Source organism: Erpetoichthys calabaricus, chromosome 1 (assembly GCF_900747795.2).
Source record: "Erpetoichthys calabaricus chromosome 1, fErpCal1.3, whole genome shotgun sequence".
Classification (NCBI taxonomy): Eukaryota; Metazoa; Chordata; class Cladistia; order Polypteriformes; family Polypteridae; genus Erpetoichthys; species Erpetoichthys calabaricus.
In genome coordinates, this window is record NC_041394.2 from 99,692,559 (window position 1) to 99,709,681 (window position 17,123).

Genomic DNA, 17,123 nt, shown 5'->3' on the forward strand with positions numbered 1-17,123 from the left:
AACAAGGCAGGCACCAATCCATGTACAGCACCCTCACACTTTACTCAAACTGGGCCGGTTTAGAGATGCTGGTCAATCTAATCAGGACAACTTTGGGATGCTGGAGGAAATTGGAATCTAAAATTGTGCCTTGCACCAAGATGGACTGTGACTCCAAGTGACTCTATAACAGATCACAGAATGGACTTACGCAAACTCTCTTTCAGAAATTGTATAATACCAATATTAATCTTTAAGTATTAAATGCTCATGATCATCACAGTTACTGTAATAGTAACGAAATGTGACAAACTGAGCCTTTTGTACTGGATCTTTTTTCTTTACTTAATCTGTGATGGGCATGACAGTTCAGTAAGACCTGTTGAAACACTTACATTCTGTTTGGAGAGCCAGTTGATATTCTGTCTCTGTTGCCTGTGGGGCCTGGTAGTGGTTAAGATGTGCACTGTAAATTATAGGAGTGCCTATTCACACCAAGTATTTAACTTAATGCAGGACCTTTAATCCAATTGTAAAAGTCACATATACACAGTTTTGCATGATAGTACTGCACTTTTTGAATGGAAATAGAATTTTATTCAAAGAATTTCTCACTTTCATGCGTTCTACTCTCTCCTACTATGCCAAAATTGCATATACATATACAGTAAACAAAATATTGCATCTATTCAGGTATTCAGTCTCCAATTTACTGTAGATTATGTCTGTGGGGAGCATATGTTATACAATAGGTGTGGAAATAAATCTACAAATCTAGCCACTGACTCTGTGACCCTGGCCTGGACAAGTAGGTTAGAATGTTGATGGATACTGAAAATTAATGCAAAGAAAAAAAAAACACTATTCATTTGATAAGACGCATTGCACATTTACAGGGCAAGAGTACAACATTGGTCATTAGAAGTGAAGAGCTCAGAACAAAATACCAAATTACAATTCCTACATCACAAAAGTTTTATAATGGGATTCCACTGTACATACACTGAACACACACACTATAGTCTGAACAAACAGCAAAATGACTGAAAAGACAGAACATTTAAAAATACTTCTGACTTGACAGTCACAGTGAGGCATTATGCAGATACACTATACACGTTTTCACTTGCCTTTATAATATTACTCTACAACTGTTTATAATGTGTGTTATTTACAATAATGTCATTTGTATTATCCATATGTGATGTGTTATCACCAACTCCAAATCTACCATGTTACATTCCTATACATTAGGTAATGGCGAATAAAACCGATTCTGATTGTAAATCGGTCAGTGCGATTGTCGCTGTACCTGGGGTCACTTTGCGCAGTGGCGGCCATTCACACCAAGTTTCTGTCTACACTTAGCAGTCACTAAGGCAGACTCTGGCACACCACGCCCTACGCAGGAAAACATGGGCCCGGAAAATGGGACTAACGTGGTGATGTCTGGCTGTATCTTTTATTTTTAAACAGCTTTCACCAAAAACACTAATAAGACATTAGCTGTCGCCATCATTTTTCGACTGCAATTTTTGTGACGGAATGTACCTTATATTTTAGAACAGTATTTCCCAATTACATAACAGTAACCTTTTGTTTTAATTGAAACTACGAAATGAATCATTCCAGTACTTCAGCGTTATTGATCGTTTCCTTTTATCCATAACAGGGCGCAGCGACCCTGGAATTTAATCCAAATAAGGTTTTGTTTAAACAGCAACACACACTGCCAGTCACGTTGCCTACCCCCTCTACATGTGCCACAATTCAGTGGCGACTAACGCTATAGGCTGAACGCCGCAGCAAATCAAATGGACTCTTGCAGAGTTTTAAAAAACAACAGAGTCGACGTCATACATGCAGGGTTGTTGGCGGATGAATATCTTGACTTCGGCAAGAAGGTTCTCGAACCAGTTAAGGCCGGTTTAATGCAACCCCGCCACCCACCTCACCCCCCATGCCAGTCGAAAATTCGCGTACGTCACGTCTACAGCAGCTGCATTGTCCAAGCGCGCATGTGCAATCGAATCTTTCACCTGTTGCCAAGGGAACACCGACGTGATAGGAATAAATCCGTCAAGGACGTGCTGAGGCAAGGGAACATTAACTCGCCAAGGCTGGGTTTGCTAACAAGAATCAGCATTTTAGCTGTACTTTATGATTATTTTGCTATGTATCATTTAGTCTCCTCTGTATTATTAAAGACTGATAATAAAGAATGACTTATACGGACTGCTTAAACACCTTTAAATAAAAAGTAAATAATCTAAGGAAATTATATTACTTTTTAGAACAGATATACCTCTGGATTATAAACCATTTTTTAATTTCTGTTATACACCCGTGACTATGTGTTGAAAACCTGTTATAAAATACCTAACAGTATTCATACAGCTTCATTACTTTGAGTCTTCAAAAATGTAGGGCTGTTAACAATTCACTTTAATGTCTAACAAGATGCCAGACATATCAGAATCAGAATCATTTTTATTCACCAGTACTTACTGTACTGGAATTTGACATGGTATATTTGGAGCTGCTTACAACAGAACACAAACATCACATACAAATAAATAAGTTAAAAAGAAAAACTTATTACAAAGATCCCCTCCTCGAACCACCACCGTATCGTGGTGGAGGGGTTTGCGTGTCCCAATGATCCTAGGAGCTGTGTTGTCCGTGGCTTTATGCCCCTGGTAGGGCCACCCAAGGCAAACTGGTCCTAGGTGAGGGATGAGACAAAGTGCAGTTCAACACAACCTCCTATGATGAATAAAAAATTTGGACGGCATATTCCATCGCCCGGATGCGGGTCACCGGGGCCCCCCTCTGGAGCCAGGCCTAGAGGTGGGGCTCGATGGCGAGTGCCTGGTGGCCGGGCCTGCACCCATGGGGCTCGGCCGGGCACAGCCTCGAAGACGCAACGTGGGTCCTCCTTCCCATGGGCTCACCACCTATGGGAGGGGCCAAGGAGGTCAGGTGCAGTGTGAGTTGGGTGGTGGCCAAAGGCAGGGACCTTGGCGATCCGATCCTCGGCTACAGAAGCTGGCTCTTGGGACGTGGAATGTCACCTCTCTGAAGGGGAAGGAGCCTGAGCTTGTGTGCGAGGTTGAGAGGTTCCGGCTAGATATAGTCGGGCTCACCTTGACGCACAGCTTGGACTCTGGAACCAATCTCCTTGAGAGGGGCTGGACTCTGTACCACTCTGGAGTTTCCCCCTGTGAGAGGCGCCGAGCGGGTGTGGGCATACTTATTGCCCCCCGACTTGGAGCCTGTACATTGGGGTTTACCCCGGTGGACGAGAGGGTAGCCTCCCTCCGCCTTCGGGTGGGGGGACGGGTCCTAACTGTTGTTTGTGCGTATGCACCGAACAGCATTTCGGAGTACCCACCCTTTTTGGAGTCCCTAGAGGGGGTGCTAGAGGGCATACCTTCTGGGGACTCCCTCATACTGATGGGAGACTTCAATGCTCATGTGGGCAATGACAGTGAGACCTGGAAGGGTGTGATTGGGAGGAATGGCCCCCCCGATCTGAACCCGAGTGGTGTTTTGTTATTGGACTTCTGTGCTCGTCATGGATTGTCTATAACGAACACCATGTTCAAGCATAGGGGTGTTCATATGTGCACTTAGCATCAGGACACCCTAGGCCTCAGTTCGATGATCGACTTTGTGGTCGTGTCGTCGGACTTGCGGCCACATGTCTTGGACACTCGGGTGAAGAGAGGGGCGGAGCTGTCAACTGATCACCACCTGGTGGTGAGTTGGCTTCGATGGTGGGGGAGGATGCCGGTCAGGCCTGGTAGGCCCAAACGTATTGTGAGGGTCTGCTGGGAACGTCTGGCAGAGCCCCCTGTCAGAAGTAGCTTCAACTCCCACCTCCGGCAGAACTTCGACCACGTCCCGAGGGAGGTGGGGGACATTGAGTCCGAATGGGCCATGTTCCGTGCCTCTATTGTTGAGGCGGCTGACCGAAGCTGTGGCCGTGAGGTGGTCAGTGCCTGTCGTGGCGGCAATCCCCGAACCCATTGGTGGAGACCGGCAGTGAGGGATGCTGTCAAGCTGAAGAAGGAGTCCTACCGGTCCCTTTTGTCCTGTGGGATTCTGGAAGGCTCTATGGCTCTGGGAAAGAAACTTGAGATATCTGTTAGTTTTAGTTTCAATTGAACTTGTGTTTACCAGAGGAGAGTTTTTGGAATAAGTGATGAGCTGGGTGAGATGAGTCCGTGGTGATCCTTATGACTATATACACGAGATGTATATACATCTGCAATAGATGGAAGGGTATAGCCAATTATTTTCTCAGCAGACCTCACAACATGCAGAAATTGATTTTTGGAGTGTGCCATTGCTGAACCAAACAAACCAGGCAACAATGGTTACATCTTGCCTGAAGAAGGGGCCTGAGTTGCCTCGAAAGTTTGCATATTGTAATCTTTTTAGTTAGCCAATAAAAGGTGTCATTTTGCTTGGCTTTTCTCTACATTCATAATGGCTAACATGGTACAACACCCTAGTATTACTGCTTACAAAAAGTGATGGATATGTCTGTGCACCCAGTTTTTGTTAGTAGTAGCAGTTCATTCTGATTTTGTAAATTATCTTGGAAAAAGCTATCAACCAATACTATACTACTTACATAAAATGCTGTGTTATAATTTTAGCCAGGTACTATATTGCATTAAATAAGACTGTTTGATAAATAGGACTACAATATTTAGTTATCTAGGCAGGACAGTGCCTGTTTACCAGAAACAGGACACTCTGGTAGCAGTGACTGTAATCTGCAACAGACAAAAGGGTGGCAGTTCTGTGTTCAGATGAGTAGAGAAAAGAACTGGAGATGTCTGGACAGATGCTACCCTTTCACTGTCAGTCACAGTCAGGGATCTTGGCGTGACTCTGGACTCCTGACTTTTATTCATCAAAAATATTTCTTTTAGAACCCAATCCTGTTGTTTCTTTCTTCATGATATTCAGAAGGTTGTGACTCTTACTCACTAATTATGCCTCACAACTCTTGTTTAGGCAGTCTCTGGACTCCTGTTGGAGTCATCAGACTTCTCCTGCTCCTCCAGAAAGTATCTGCTCGAATACTGTTGGTTCCTCATTTCACTCCTACTACTCTGCTTTGGTCTCTTCACTGCCTTCCTTTTGCTGCAAGGATCCAGTTCAAAACTCTTGCCTTGACTTATGGTTCTCTGAATAGTTCTGCTCCTCAGCATCTCCAGTCTTTAGCCTGTACACATGTCCCTTCAAGAAGTCCCCATTCTGTCACTGTCTGTCTGCTGACCATCCCCCCTTTTGCCAAACATGTTAAGACTGGACAATGCATTTCCATTCTTGCTCCAAACCTGCTGAATGAGCTGCCTTTGCCTGTTCAAACCGCACCCAATGTACTCATGTTTAGGAGTCTTTTGAAGATTCACCTTTTCATTAAATATTTTGGATCTGCTTCGTTTCTCTTTTACAGAACAGCTGCTATTGTACTGACAGAGTTATGGGTACCGATTTCTTAGTCTATGTACCGGTATAATTATATAGTATCATTACTGTTCCCTCTTACATGTGTTTTTTTTTTTTACTTGTTCTCTGTTGCTTTTAATGCTTGCACCTTCTAATTATTCTTGTATTTATTAGAACTTGCTTTGTAAGTCACCTTGTATAAAAGGTTTCTGTCAAATAAATAATAATAATTTGCATTTTATGGTATCCTGTATAAAATACAAGAGATGGGAAGAGGAATAATTCCCCCAACTCACAAACATAGGGAGATCAATGTTCACATTTGCACTAAATCAAAGAAAATAAAACCCCCTTATCACACTGGTAAGTCAGCAAGTCTTGGCCTGTTGTAATTTAGAATACAAAGACAACTTTTTGAATTAAACAGATTTTTTAAAGATTGTTGTGTCTGTGAATGCTGATGTATTATTCTTGACAATGTCTGTATGTTAATAAGATCGCCGCCCTTTATCTACAATGCCAATAAAGCACATTTAACACTCACTATCTAATTAATCATTTATATAGCACCTTTCACCGAGGATACACGAACAGTAGAGAATGGGCAATACAAACAGTGGGCGTCACTGGCGGTGGCTAGAAAACAAAGGAAACGGGCAACCCCCCTCGACACAAATCCCCACTTTATCATGCCTCGCATTAGATCTTCATCACTTTTTAACAAAAGGCCCCGTGATTGAGCCCCTTTCCGGTGTCTGTGACAGAGAGTAAAAATAATCCGGAACAAGCCAGAATTCACTGGCCATCGTCAGAAAATGCCTGGATTGAAATAGAAATTGCGCACGATCGCATAACTAGGAGCCTGGGCATCAGTCAGTATTCATAAATAGCTCATCTGTTGTTGCTGTTTTGGATACATCTGCTATCGATTTGCGATCCGTTCATGTTTGTTCACCATTGTTTTTTTAAAACAAAGAGTCTCATGTGTAGTGTATCGTGGACAGAGATTGGATTTATTTAATAAGTGACGGGCGATTACTAAACAAAGCCCCTTTCATCAAAGTGTTTCTCTCTCTATTTGACGACTTTCGATCAGACCAAACGTGGCGCAGGTCTGCTGACTCATCACACTCGTATTTTACACCTTATTTCTGCTACGCCGACCTACCGCTATCCGCTGCGATTTTTATTTAATAGATGGATTAGCATTTTAATTGTTAAAATGACCACGTACGCTTTCTATACTCCGTTAAGATATATCTATAAGCATTTTAACGCAGAGTTTTTATTATGCAGCAGTTTGAAAGTAAATTAACGCCTCGAGCTGTGGCGAAGTGAGTTTTTCAACCATATAATCTAGTTATATAAGATCACAAGGGCTTATCCTTATAAAATTGTAATATCAGAATCCTGTTTTAAAGCCCCAGTGCTTTATTTTAATCTTGATGTCAAATACGCGTGGTTACCGTGTTACGTGTGTTTTAGTTTAAAAACACAGTGGGTTGTCATCGTAGCAACATTATGCAACCGTGTTTTTTCAATATTCAGCTCGTATCTTATCAGGATGCACATAATGATACCAATAATTACATTTAAAAATAACCAGTTCAAGCAAAAAAGAAAAGTCACATCTGAACAGGCTTAAAAGAAAAGTCCCGAAACGCTTGGAAATCCCTAGGTGTGCCAGGAATTAGTGGGTGCGGGGTTCTGGTTCGGGACGTAACACACTTTAAAATATCTCTTCAGTTACATCTGGCCACAACCTTAAGCAGTAAAAGTGAGAAATGCCACTGGTCAAGTAATATCTGGTTCATTTGCGATTTTTATTTTTAGTATCTTGAAGTTTAAATTGTTGTTATTACGGTAATGTGTTGGGGGGTGGGGAAACAACAATAACAACACTTATGGAGGTGAGAGTACAGAGTCAATGACGCCTTTCCTTATTGGCTATTTTTCCGTAAAGTTTATGTCACTCTCATGAGAACAGCCAATAATTATTACTGTTATTTTTAAGCGGCTCGTGGCAGTTACTTTGCGTGTGACGGAATTTGACGTGCACACGTCGCATGTAACGCGCGCAATGACGTATAACGTATGACAGGCGGTTTCCGGCCACTGTGTTGTCATTGCGGGGGTTTTTTTGTGCTTTCAACAATACAGATGAAGAAAAACGCGGCGCTTAAAAAGTAATAGCAAAACATAATGCTAGAGGTTGTTACAAATCCGAAAGCATGAAATTAAACAGTTTACAGATATCACCCGCACTTTTATGATTTACCAAACTATTTTGTAATTGCTGCAATATGAATACAGTATGTTTTATTTTGAATGTAATTTCTTTAACGTATGATACTGATTTTTTCAGATTCCAGAAAGAACAGTACAACGATTACATAGAATTAAGTTCAAGTTTATTGTTATGTGTACACAGTTCAATTCAATTCTTTCTTACATGTGGCCTATAGACCAGTAACAGTAACCAACAACAGTGAGTACAAATAGAGAAAATAAATACAATATCACAAATAAAATATCACTATTTGGTAATGCATATGAGGAGCATTCATGCAGTTAATCAAATAGGTGGTTGTTGGATAGCCTTGTGACCTGAGGGCTAAGAGAGGCAGGACATTTACTTAGTTATGCTGTTGGTAAACTGTGTTCTTTTGAGTTTAAAGGGCTTCTGGTTGATGTGTATATATGCTTTCCATAATATTTTATTTCACATACAAAGCAAGGAAAGCACAGTTGAGTAGTTACAACAGCACGACTAAAGCTGTCCACATAAAGAACATGCTATTTCTCCAATGCAGTCAAACTAAGTAGTCCACAGAAGCCTGGCAATGTGTATTCTAATATTCTAACTTGTACATACCACCAATATCGCTCATATTTCATCTGGCTGTTTAGTAGAAATATTAGCACTGAACAAAGATATTTTCCCTATCTTTTTTAGTCTGCAGCCAATAGTACACATTTGCCTCTTATATTTGCAGGGGTGCTACTGCTTCTGGGGGGGTTATAATAGTTATTTCTACAATGGGGCATCCTGCACTTTCATACCCTTGGTCAGCATCACTGTAACTATGCTGAAAATATTTTTTCAGTGAGCTGGAGTAGTGCTTCACAGATAAACATTGCATACAGTTAATATCTTTGTCATGTCTACACCATATGGCATGTCTCCTGCAGACTAGAGTAATAAAATAAAATCCACAGAAAACAATCATGCAACTTTCACTAGAAGAGGCTGCTCAGTAACCCCATAACCTGTGAATAAAAACAGTTCCAATTAATTGCTGAATTTACTTTATTCAAATACCAATAATTTGGAAAGCATGAAGCCAAAATAAACAAATTTAAGATACTGCTCATTAACAAGAATACCAATAAAAGCAATATCAAAAATATATTAAAAGAGAATGAGTATTTTTGCATTGTTAAGTGCATTTTTTTTATAAACAATTAAAATGCAACACTTAATAAGTAACAGTAAAACACATTTCTAGAGATGGAGGCAAAACAGAAAGCATGAAATGAATCACTTTACAAATATTAGTTATTTCCTACTAGTGCAAAAAATTACTGCATAACGAATACAGTAGTGCAGATTCCATTCTGAATGTAATTTCTTTAATGTAGGATACATATTTTTAATTCAAGCAGGAGTACACATGAAGGACCATAGCAAAATTAACATAAAAATAAATTCTTAATTTAATTCATTATCAATCATTTGGAAAACTGTAATTCAAAACTAAACAATATTACACTCATTGGCCTCTTTATTAGGTTCACCTGTTCAACTGCTAGTTAACACAAATATCTAATCAGCCAATCACTTGGCAGCAACTCAATGCATTTAGGCATGTAGACATTGTCAAAATGACCTGCTGATGTTTAAACCGAGCATCACAATGGTGATGAAAGTTGATTTAGGTGACTTTGGACGTGGCATGGTTGTTGGTGCCAGATAGGCTGGTCTAAGTATTTCAGAAACTGCTGTTCTACTGGAATTTTCACGCACAACTATCTCCAGTGAGCTGATTGTTCTCAGGGCGAAAATGCCTTGTTGATGCCAGAAGTTAGAGGAGAATTGTCAGACTGGTTCAAGCTGATAGAAAGGCAACTCAAATGACCACTCATTACAACCAAGGTATACTGAAGAGCATCTCTAAATGCACAAACCTTGAAGCAGATGGGCCTCAGAAACAGGAGACCACACCAGGTGCCACGCCTTTCAGCTAAGAACAGACAACTGAGGCTACAATTTGGACAGGCTGACCAAAATTGGACAAAAGAAGATGGGAAAAACTTTGCCTGATCTGATGAGTCTTGATTTCTGCTGCAATATTCAGATGGTAGGGTCAGAATTTGGCATCAACAACATGAATGCATGGATCCATCCTGCCTTGTATCAGCGGTTCAGGCTGGTGGAGGTAGTGGTGATGTATTAGTGTGGGGAATATTTTCTTGGAACATTTTGGGCTCTTTAGTACCAACTGTCCATTGTTTAAGTGCCACAGCTTTGAGTATTGTTGCTGACCATGTCCACCCCTTTATGACCACAATTTACCCTTCTTCTGATGGCTGCTTCCAGCAGGATAACATATGTCATGTCATAAAGCTCAGATCATCTCAAACTGGTTTCTTGAGCAGTTCACTGTAATCAAATGGCCTCCATTGTCACCAGATCTCAGTCCAATAGAGCACCTTTGGGATGAATGAATGTGCAGCCAACAAATCTACAGCAACTGCTTGATGCTATCATGTCAATATGGACCAAAATCCATGAGGAGTGTTTCCAGCACTTTGTTGAATCTATGCCATGAAAAATTATGTCAGTTCTGAAGGCAAAAGGGGGTCCAACCCTGTAGTAGCAAGGTGTACCTAATAAAATGGCTGGTGAGTGAAAAGAGAATATGAACATTGTTCTGAAGATAGATAATTTCCACATTCTTATTTAACACATTTTAATGTTCACTTATTTTTTATAATATCATGTATGCAGAAACAAATAACAAATATAATTTTATATTCCATTGAACTATCCATTTTGTGTTTTTGCATTGTGTAGTTCACGGTCATGGTGGCATAGCCTTATAACAACCTGACGTACCATACTTGAAAAAAGAAACACTGAGCACACTGACATACACATTCACTATCACTTGCACTAAGCTAACTCAAGAGTAATCAAATGTCATATAATTTATATCTTTTGGTAATGTAAGGAATCGCAGTGTATCTGAAGAAAAGTTCATACAGACGCAGCGAGAACATGACAAATAAAGCAATCCATCTGCTATTCAAACCAGACTCTGTGAAGGCAGAGGAGATAGGCATTATGCTATTCTCATTTTTATACTTTATTTACAAATCATTCAAAATGTAACATGGCTGTACTTTGGTGAATAATAATGTGTTTAAATTAAACATCAAAACATTAATGTATGTTTAGGAATACTTGGTAATTTAAATGGGATTTTATTTATCACAAAATTGCATCTCAACAAGATGATCAAATAATTTATGTTAGGAAAAAACAATTTGTTAGGAAAAAACTATTTTGAAATTAGGTTTCAAATACTTTAAATAGATTATAATACATTTTCTAACTAGTTAATTTTAAATATTATTTAAGGAGTGAGAACCTAAGACATGCATGCCATTTGGCAGCAGGATATTTTAGCAACATTCTTTTGCTTTTGAATGCAATATAAATTAAAGACTTCATTAATATGATATGCAGTTTGACAGTTATCTGAAAAAAGTCTAAGTCAAATTTACATTGTAACTAGAGATGGGAAAATGATACCGAAGTGTGGAAGCTTGTGTCAGTCAATGTGAAGCTAGTGAGTCGAATCACTGTGTCGGAGCTTGTGTCAAAACACCGCCGTCACGTGACCCGTGACATTTGAAGCTTCGAACGTCATCAGTGCTTCACAGCGCGCTTTATTGGTTTGACAGTGTTAGCGCTAAATTAACAGGTAGCCTATATCAAATTCCTCATTCTCTTTCAACAATGTTGGGTTGTGAGGAGAGAGCGATTTGTAGAGCTTTGGTGACAGATGCTGACTAAAAGCGGAAAACGGCGTTCAAAAGTTAAATAGTATAAATGGACAAGGACCTTAGCAGAATAAAATGAACATAGACTTTTCTGACCTTTTACTGGTGACAAGAGACTGAAACAGTGAGTGCTGCTTCACTTGCGCCCTCGAGACCTTGCCTTGACCTCAGTTAACCACCAGATGTCGCTGTTCATACTGGGGCTGAGGCTTCAAAGCTTCGAATCTTTTTCGGCACAAATAGAAAGAAAGCCTCAAAGCTTCATGATGCTTCATTTTCCCATTACTAATTATAACATAACCCACATTCCATTTACATTTTCAAAGATTCCTGAACTGTTTCAGTGGTCCATTAAAACAGGGGTCTGCAAAGTAAGTCCTGGAGGGCCATATTAGTTGGAGGTTGTGGTTCCAGTCTGATTGCTTAATTAGAAACCAGTCATTGCCAACAATGAATCTAATTTAATCGAGTGGCTTGTTAGTGTTTTCATTCAGCCCTGTCAGCTCACTTTACATTATAGATTGTTTTCCTTTCCAAGGTTATCATCCAAATGATTTTTAGGCTGAAGTAGAAGAGCAAATCTCCGCCCTTTACATTTTTTCTCCAATTTCCTTTCAAATATTTGATTAAAAAATATACACAGGTGTAAATGTAAACCAGTCAGACTGAGAACTGCTGGTCCCTTTGTTATCTGCATCTTATTGCTAATTAGGAGCAGTTAAAAACATCAAATGTTAATATTCAAGAATAATATCAGCAATTAAGGTTTGGGAATTTTAACAAGCAAAACAACCAAAATGAAGTATAAAAATCTCTGTACAAATTACTGTGATTTACCAAAGCACCTCCTAATTAAACAAATATTTTTACTTCAATTTTTTTTGTCATTCCTTTTTGCACTCCATCATTCACTGCTTTACGTTTCTCAGAAGAAATGCAGTGACTACTGAGGTAGGCAGAAGATCAACAAAAGTAGGCTGTCTTCACCATTTTCTATGTCTATTCCATAGGTCAAACTTTCCTGTAAACTCTTTTGAGTTTGATATTTACATCTTTTATTAAGCAAATGCTCGGGTTTCCGTCACCTGCTGAGTCATTGCAGGTTAGGAGCACACGCTGATACAGAGCATTGCCACATCCACCACATGACAAACCAAGTCAGTATCCAGATTGTGACCCGAGTGCAGTCATGCAATAGGTGACACCTCAGCACCACACTAGTTCAGATGGAGTGAGAACAGTGTGAGGTTTTTTTATGGTGGCCAATTTTGCCACCAATCCCCAAGTTTTCCCTACAGGTTGGAGGGCCTACATGCAGGGATGGATGCAGATTAACATCATACCCAGGACGGAGCAATTGCAGGTTAAGGGCCTTGCTCAAGAGCCCAACAGAGCAGTCATTGCAGACTTTCAGTAATTGGATAAATGCTTTCCATATAATACAGACCCCATTGTCCCTAGTCAACCCACCTTACAAACTTCAAATTTATTCCAATATTCCAAAAATATGTATGGAATTATTATAGCCTTTTCTCTGAACATTTTCTAAATCTTCATAAATCTTGCTGTGTTACTACAATCCCTGAGATTATATCTTTTGTGATACACTGTTTATGTATAGGCTCCATCTGTGTTAACCATTCGTAGTACAAATACCATACCCTTTTTGAGATCAGTAGTTTATAAAACTTGATAAGGCAGTATTACATTAGCTCTGGGAATAATAATAATAATATTAGGTGATTAATGACTTTGGTTGGTGAAGCATTAGTTAGCCACAGATTGTGGTTTTATTTAATTCAATTCCTTTTTATTAAGCACATTTTCACTTATGAGCCCAGCGTGGAACACAGTAATTACAGGAACAGTATGGAAAATTAAATGTAACATTAGCACATTTTATAATATTGAAAATGTGGAAACAAACTGAAAAGCATCCTCTCTTAGGTCAGCTGCTTTCTGTAAAGGATCATTCCATAGACAAACAATGACAATATCAGGTTCATGTTATTTGACAAAGCAATCACTTGAAGGAAACCAAATGCCACTGCAGACACTAAGAAGGGAAAGAAATCTGAAAATACTTCATAAGCAAAAATAACATTAATTAATAATAAATATAAGTTAACAATATGAAACAAACACAGCAACAGATCCAATAAGACTATTCTTCTTCTTTTCTTCTTCATTCGGCTGCTCCCGTTAGGGGTCGCCACAACGGACCATCTCCTTCCATATTTTTCTGTCCTCTGCATCTTGCTCTGTCACAACCACCACCTTCATGTCCTCTTTCACCACATCTGTAAATCTTCTCTTAGGCCTTCCTCTTATCCTCCTACCTGGCGGTGCCAAAATATTTTATTGAATTGATTTAAATGTTGAGGCTGATGGGGCATCAATAACATCGGTAGGTAAGCCATTTCAGAGTCTTGGTGTATTCTAGCTAAAGATTCTGCCTCCTAGTTTGATTTGATAGATAGATAGATAGATAGATAGATACTTTATTAATCCCAATGGGAAATTCAGAAATGCACAGAATATTAAAGAGGCCTGCATCTTGAGGTTGCAATGGGTACCTTGAAGTGCAGAACATCAGAATAAATGACATTTGAATATTACAACAATGCCAGAGACTTAAAATAATGCAAGAACATGTCAAGCTGTAGCATTATGTTGCCTGATTTCACAAGTGGCACAAAAAAACCCTCTTTACCAGGTGTACACAAGTAACCCAGCCACAGGGGATGCACAAACCAGTGTGTTTCTTCGTGCCGGTCCCAAGCCCGGATAAATGGGGAGGGTTACATCAGGAAGGGCATCCGGTGTAAAATTTTGCCAAATCAATATGCGGACAACAATACAAAATTCCATACCTGATCGGTCGAGCCCCGTGTTAACAACGACTGCCACCAGTACTGTTTGCCAACAGGGTGCTGGCGGAAATTGGGCTACTGTTGGCCGAAGAAGAAGGAGAAGAAGAGGGTAGAGATGTATCCGGAGGCAGGAGGAGAGGAGGAAAGTAAAGAGAGTGGAACTGAGGGTAGGAACTTTGAATGTTGGCAGTATGACTGGTAAGGGGAGAGAGTTAGCAGATATGATTTAGAGAAGGAAGGTTGAAATATTGTGCGTGTAAGAAACTAAATGGAAGGGGAGTAAGGCCAGGTGGATTGGAGGCGGATTCAAATTGTTCTATCATGGTGTGGATGGGAGGAGAAATGGGGTAGCAGTTATTCTGAAGGAACAGTATGTCAAGAGTGTTTTGGAGGTGAAAAGAGTGTCAGGCAGAGTAATGATTATGAAGCTGAAAATTGGAGGTGTGATGATGAATGTTGTTAGTGCATATGCACCGCAAGTTGGGTGTGCAATGGGTGAGAAAGAAGATTTTTGGAGTGAGTTGGGTGTGCAATGGGTGAGAAATAAGATTTTTGGAGTGAGATGGATGAAGTGATGAACAGTGTGCCCAAGGGACAGAAAGTGGTGATTGGAGCAGATTTCAATGGGCATGTTGGTGAAGGGAACAGTGGAGACGAGGAGGTGATGGGTAGATGTGGTGTCAAGGAGAGGAATAAAGAAGGTCAGATGAAAGTGGATTTTGCCAAAAGGATGGACATGGCTGTGGTGAATGCGTATTTTAAGAAGAGGGAGGAACATATGGTTACGTACAAGAGTGGAGGAAGATGCACGCAGGTAGATTACATCCTATGCAGAAGAGTTGATCTGAAGGAGATTGAAGACTGCAAAGTGGTGGCAGGGGAAAGTGTAGTTAAGCAGCATAGAATGGTGGTCTGTAGGATGACGTTGGAGATCAAAAAGAGGAAGAGAGTGAGGTGATGATTAGTGAGCAGCAGTATGGTTTCATGCCAAGAAAGAGCACCACAGATGCAATGTTTGCTCTGAGGATGTTGATGGAGAAGTTTAGAGAAGGCCAGAAGGAGCTGCATTGCGTCTTTGTGGACCTAGAGAAAGCATATGACAGGATGCCTCGAGAGGAGCTGTGGTATTGTATGAGGAAGTCAGGAGTGGCAGAGAAGTATGTAAGAGTTGTACAGGATATGTACGAGGGAAGTGCGACAGTGGTGAGGTCTGCGGTAGGAGTGACGGATGCACTCAAGTTGGAGGTGGGATTACATCAGGGATCGGCTCTGAGCCCTTTCTTATTTGCAATGGTGATGGACAGGTTGACAGATGAGATTAGACAGGAGTCCCCGTGGACTGTGATGTTTGCTGATGACATTGTGATCTGTAGCGATAGTAAAGAGCAGGTTGAGGAGACCCTGGAGAGGTGGAGATATGCTCTAGAGAGGAGAGGAATGAAGGTCAGTAGGAACAAGACATGTGTGTAAATGACAGGGAGGTCAGTGGAATGGTGAGGAAGCAGGGAGTAGAGTTGGCGAAGGTGGACGAGTTTAAATACTTGAGATCAACAGTACAGAGTATTGGGGATTGTGGAAGAGAGGTGAAAAAGAGAGTGCAGGCAGGGTGGAATGGGTGGAGAAGAGTGTCAGGAATAATTTGTGACAGGTATTAGCAAGAGTGAAAGAGAAGGTCTACAGGACGGTAGTGAGACCAGCTATGTTATATGGGTTGGAGACAATGGCACTGACCAGAAAGCAGGAGACAGAGCTGGAGGTGGTAGAGTTAAAGATGCTAAAATTTGCACTGGGTGTGACAAGGATGGACAGGATTAGAAATGAGTACATTAGAGGGTCAGCTCAAGTTGGATAGTTGTGAGACAAAGTCAGAGAGGTGAGATTGCGTTGGTTTGGATATGTGCAGAGGAGAGATGTTGGGTATATTGGGAGACGGATGCTAAGGATAGAGCTGCCAGGGAAGAGGAAAAGAGGAAGGCCTAAGCGAAGGTTTATGGATGTGGTGAGAGAGGACATGCAGGTGATGGGTGTGACAGAACAATATGCAGAGGACAGAAAGATATGGAAGAAGATGATCTACTGTGGCAACCCCTAACGGGAGCAGCTGAACGAAAAAGAAGAAGACCAGGGGTCTCATGCATAAACGGTGCGTACGCACAGAAATGTTGCGTACGAACCTTTCCACGCTCAAATCGCGATGTATAAAACCTAAATTTGGCGTAAAGCCACGCACATTTCCACGGTAATTCATACCTTGGCGTATGCAATTTCTCCGCTCGGTTTTGCAGACTGGCGGCACCCAGCGTCAAAGCAGTGCTACTGTTCCTGTGTGATCACCCTTTCTTTCTTAGACCCACATCCTGACGCGGCTTTATAAATACACTGAAATTAACTGCATATCGTTCATAAATTTAATGCATCTGATTGTAATTAACCTGTAACAATATAATGGTCCACAGAATGGTCAAACTACTGTTCCTGTGTGCTCATCCTTTCTTTCTTAGCTCCACATTCCTGACGCGGCTTTATAAATATACTGAAATTAACTGCATATTGTTTATTAGTGTAATGCATCTGATTGTAATTAACCTGTAGCAATATAATGGGCCAGGGAATAGCCATAGTATTCCAAATACCATAACTGCTTTAGCGTTGTTATGCTCACTGCATCTTGTTCTTCTTTTTGCTGCTCCCGTTAAGGGTTGCCACTGCGGATCATCTTTTTCCATATTACTC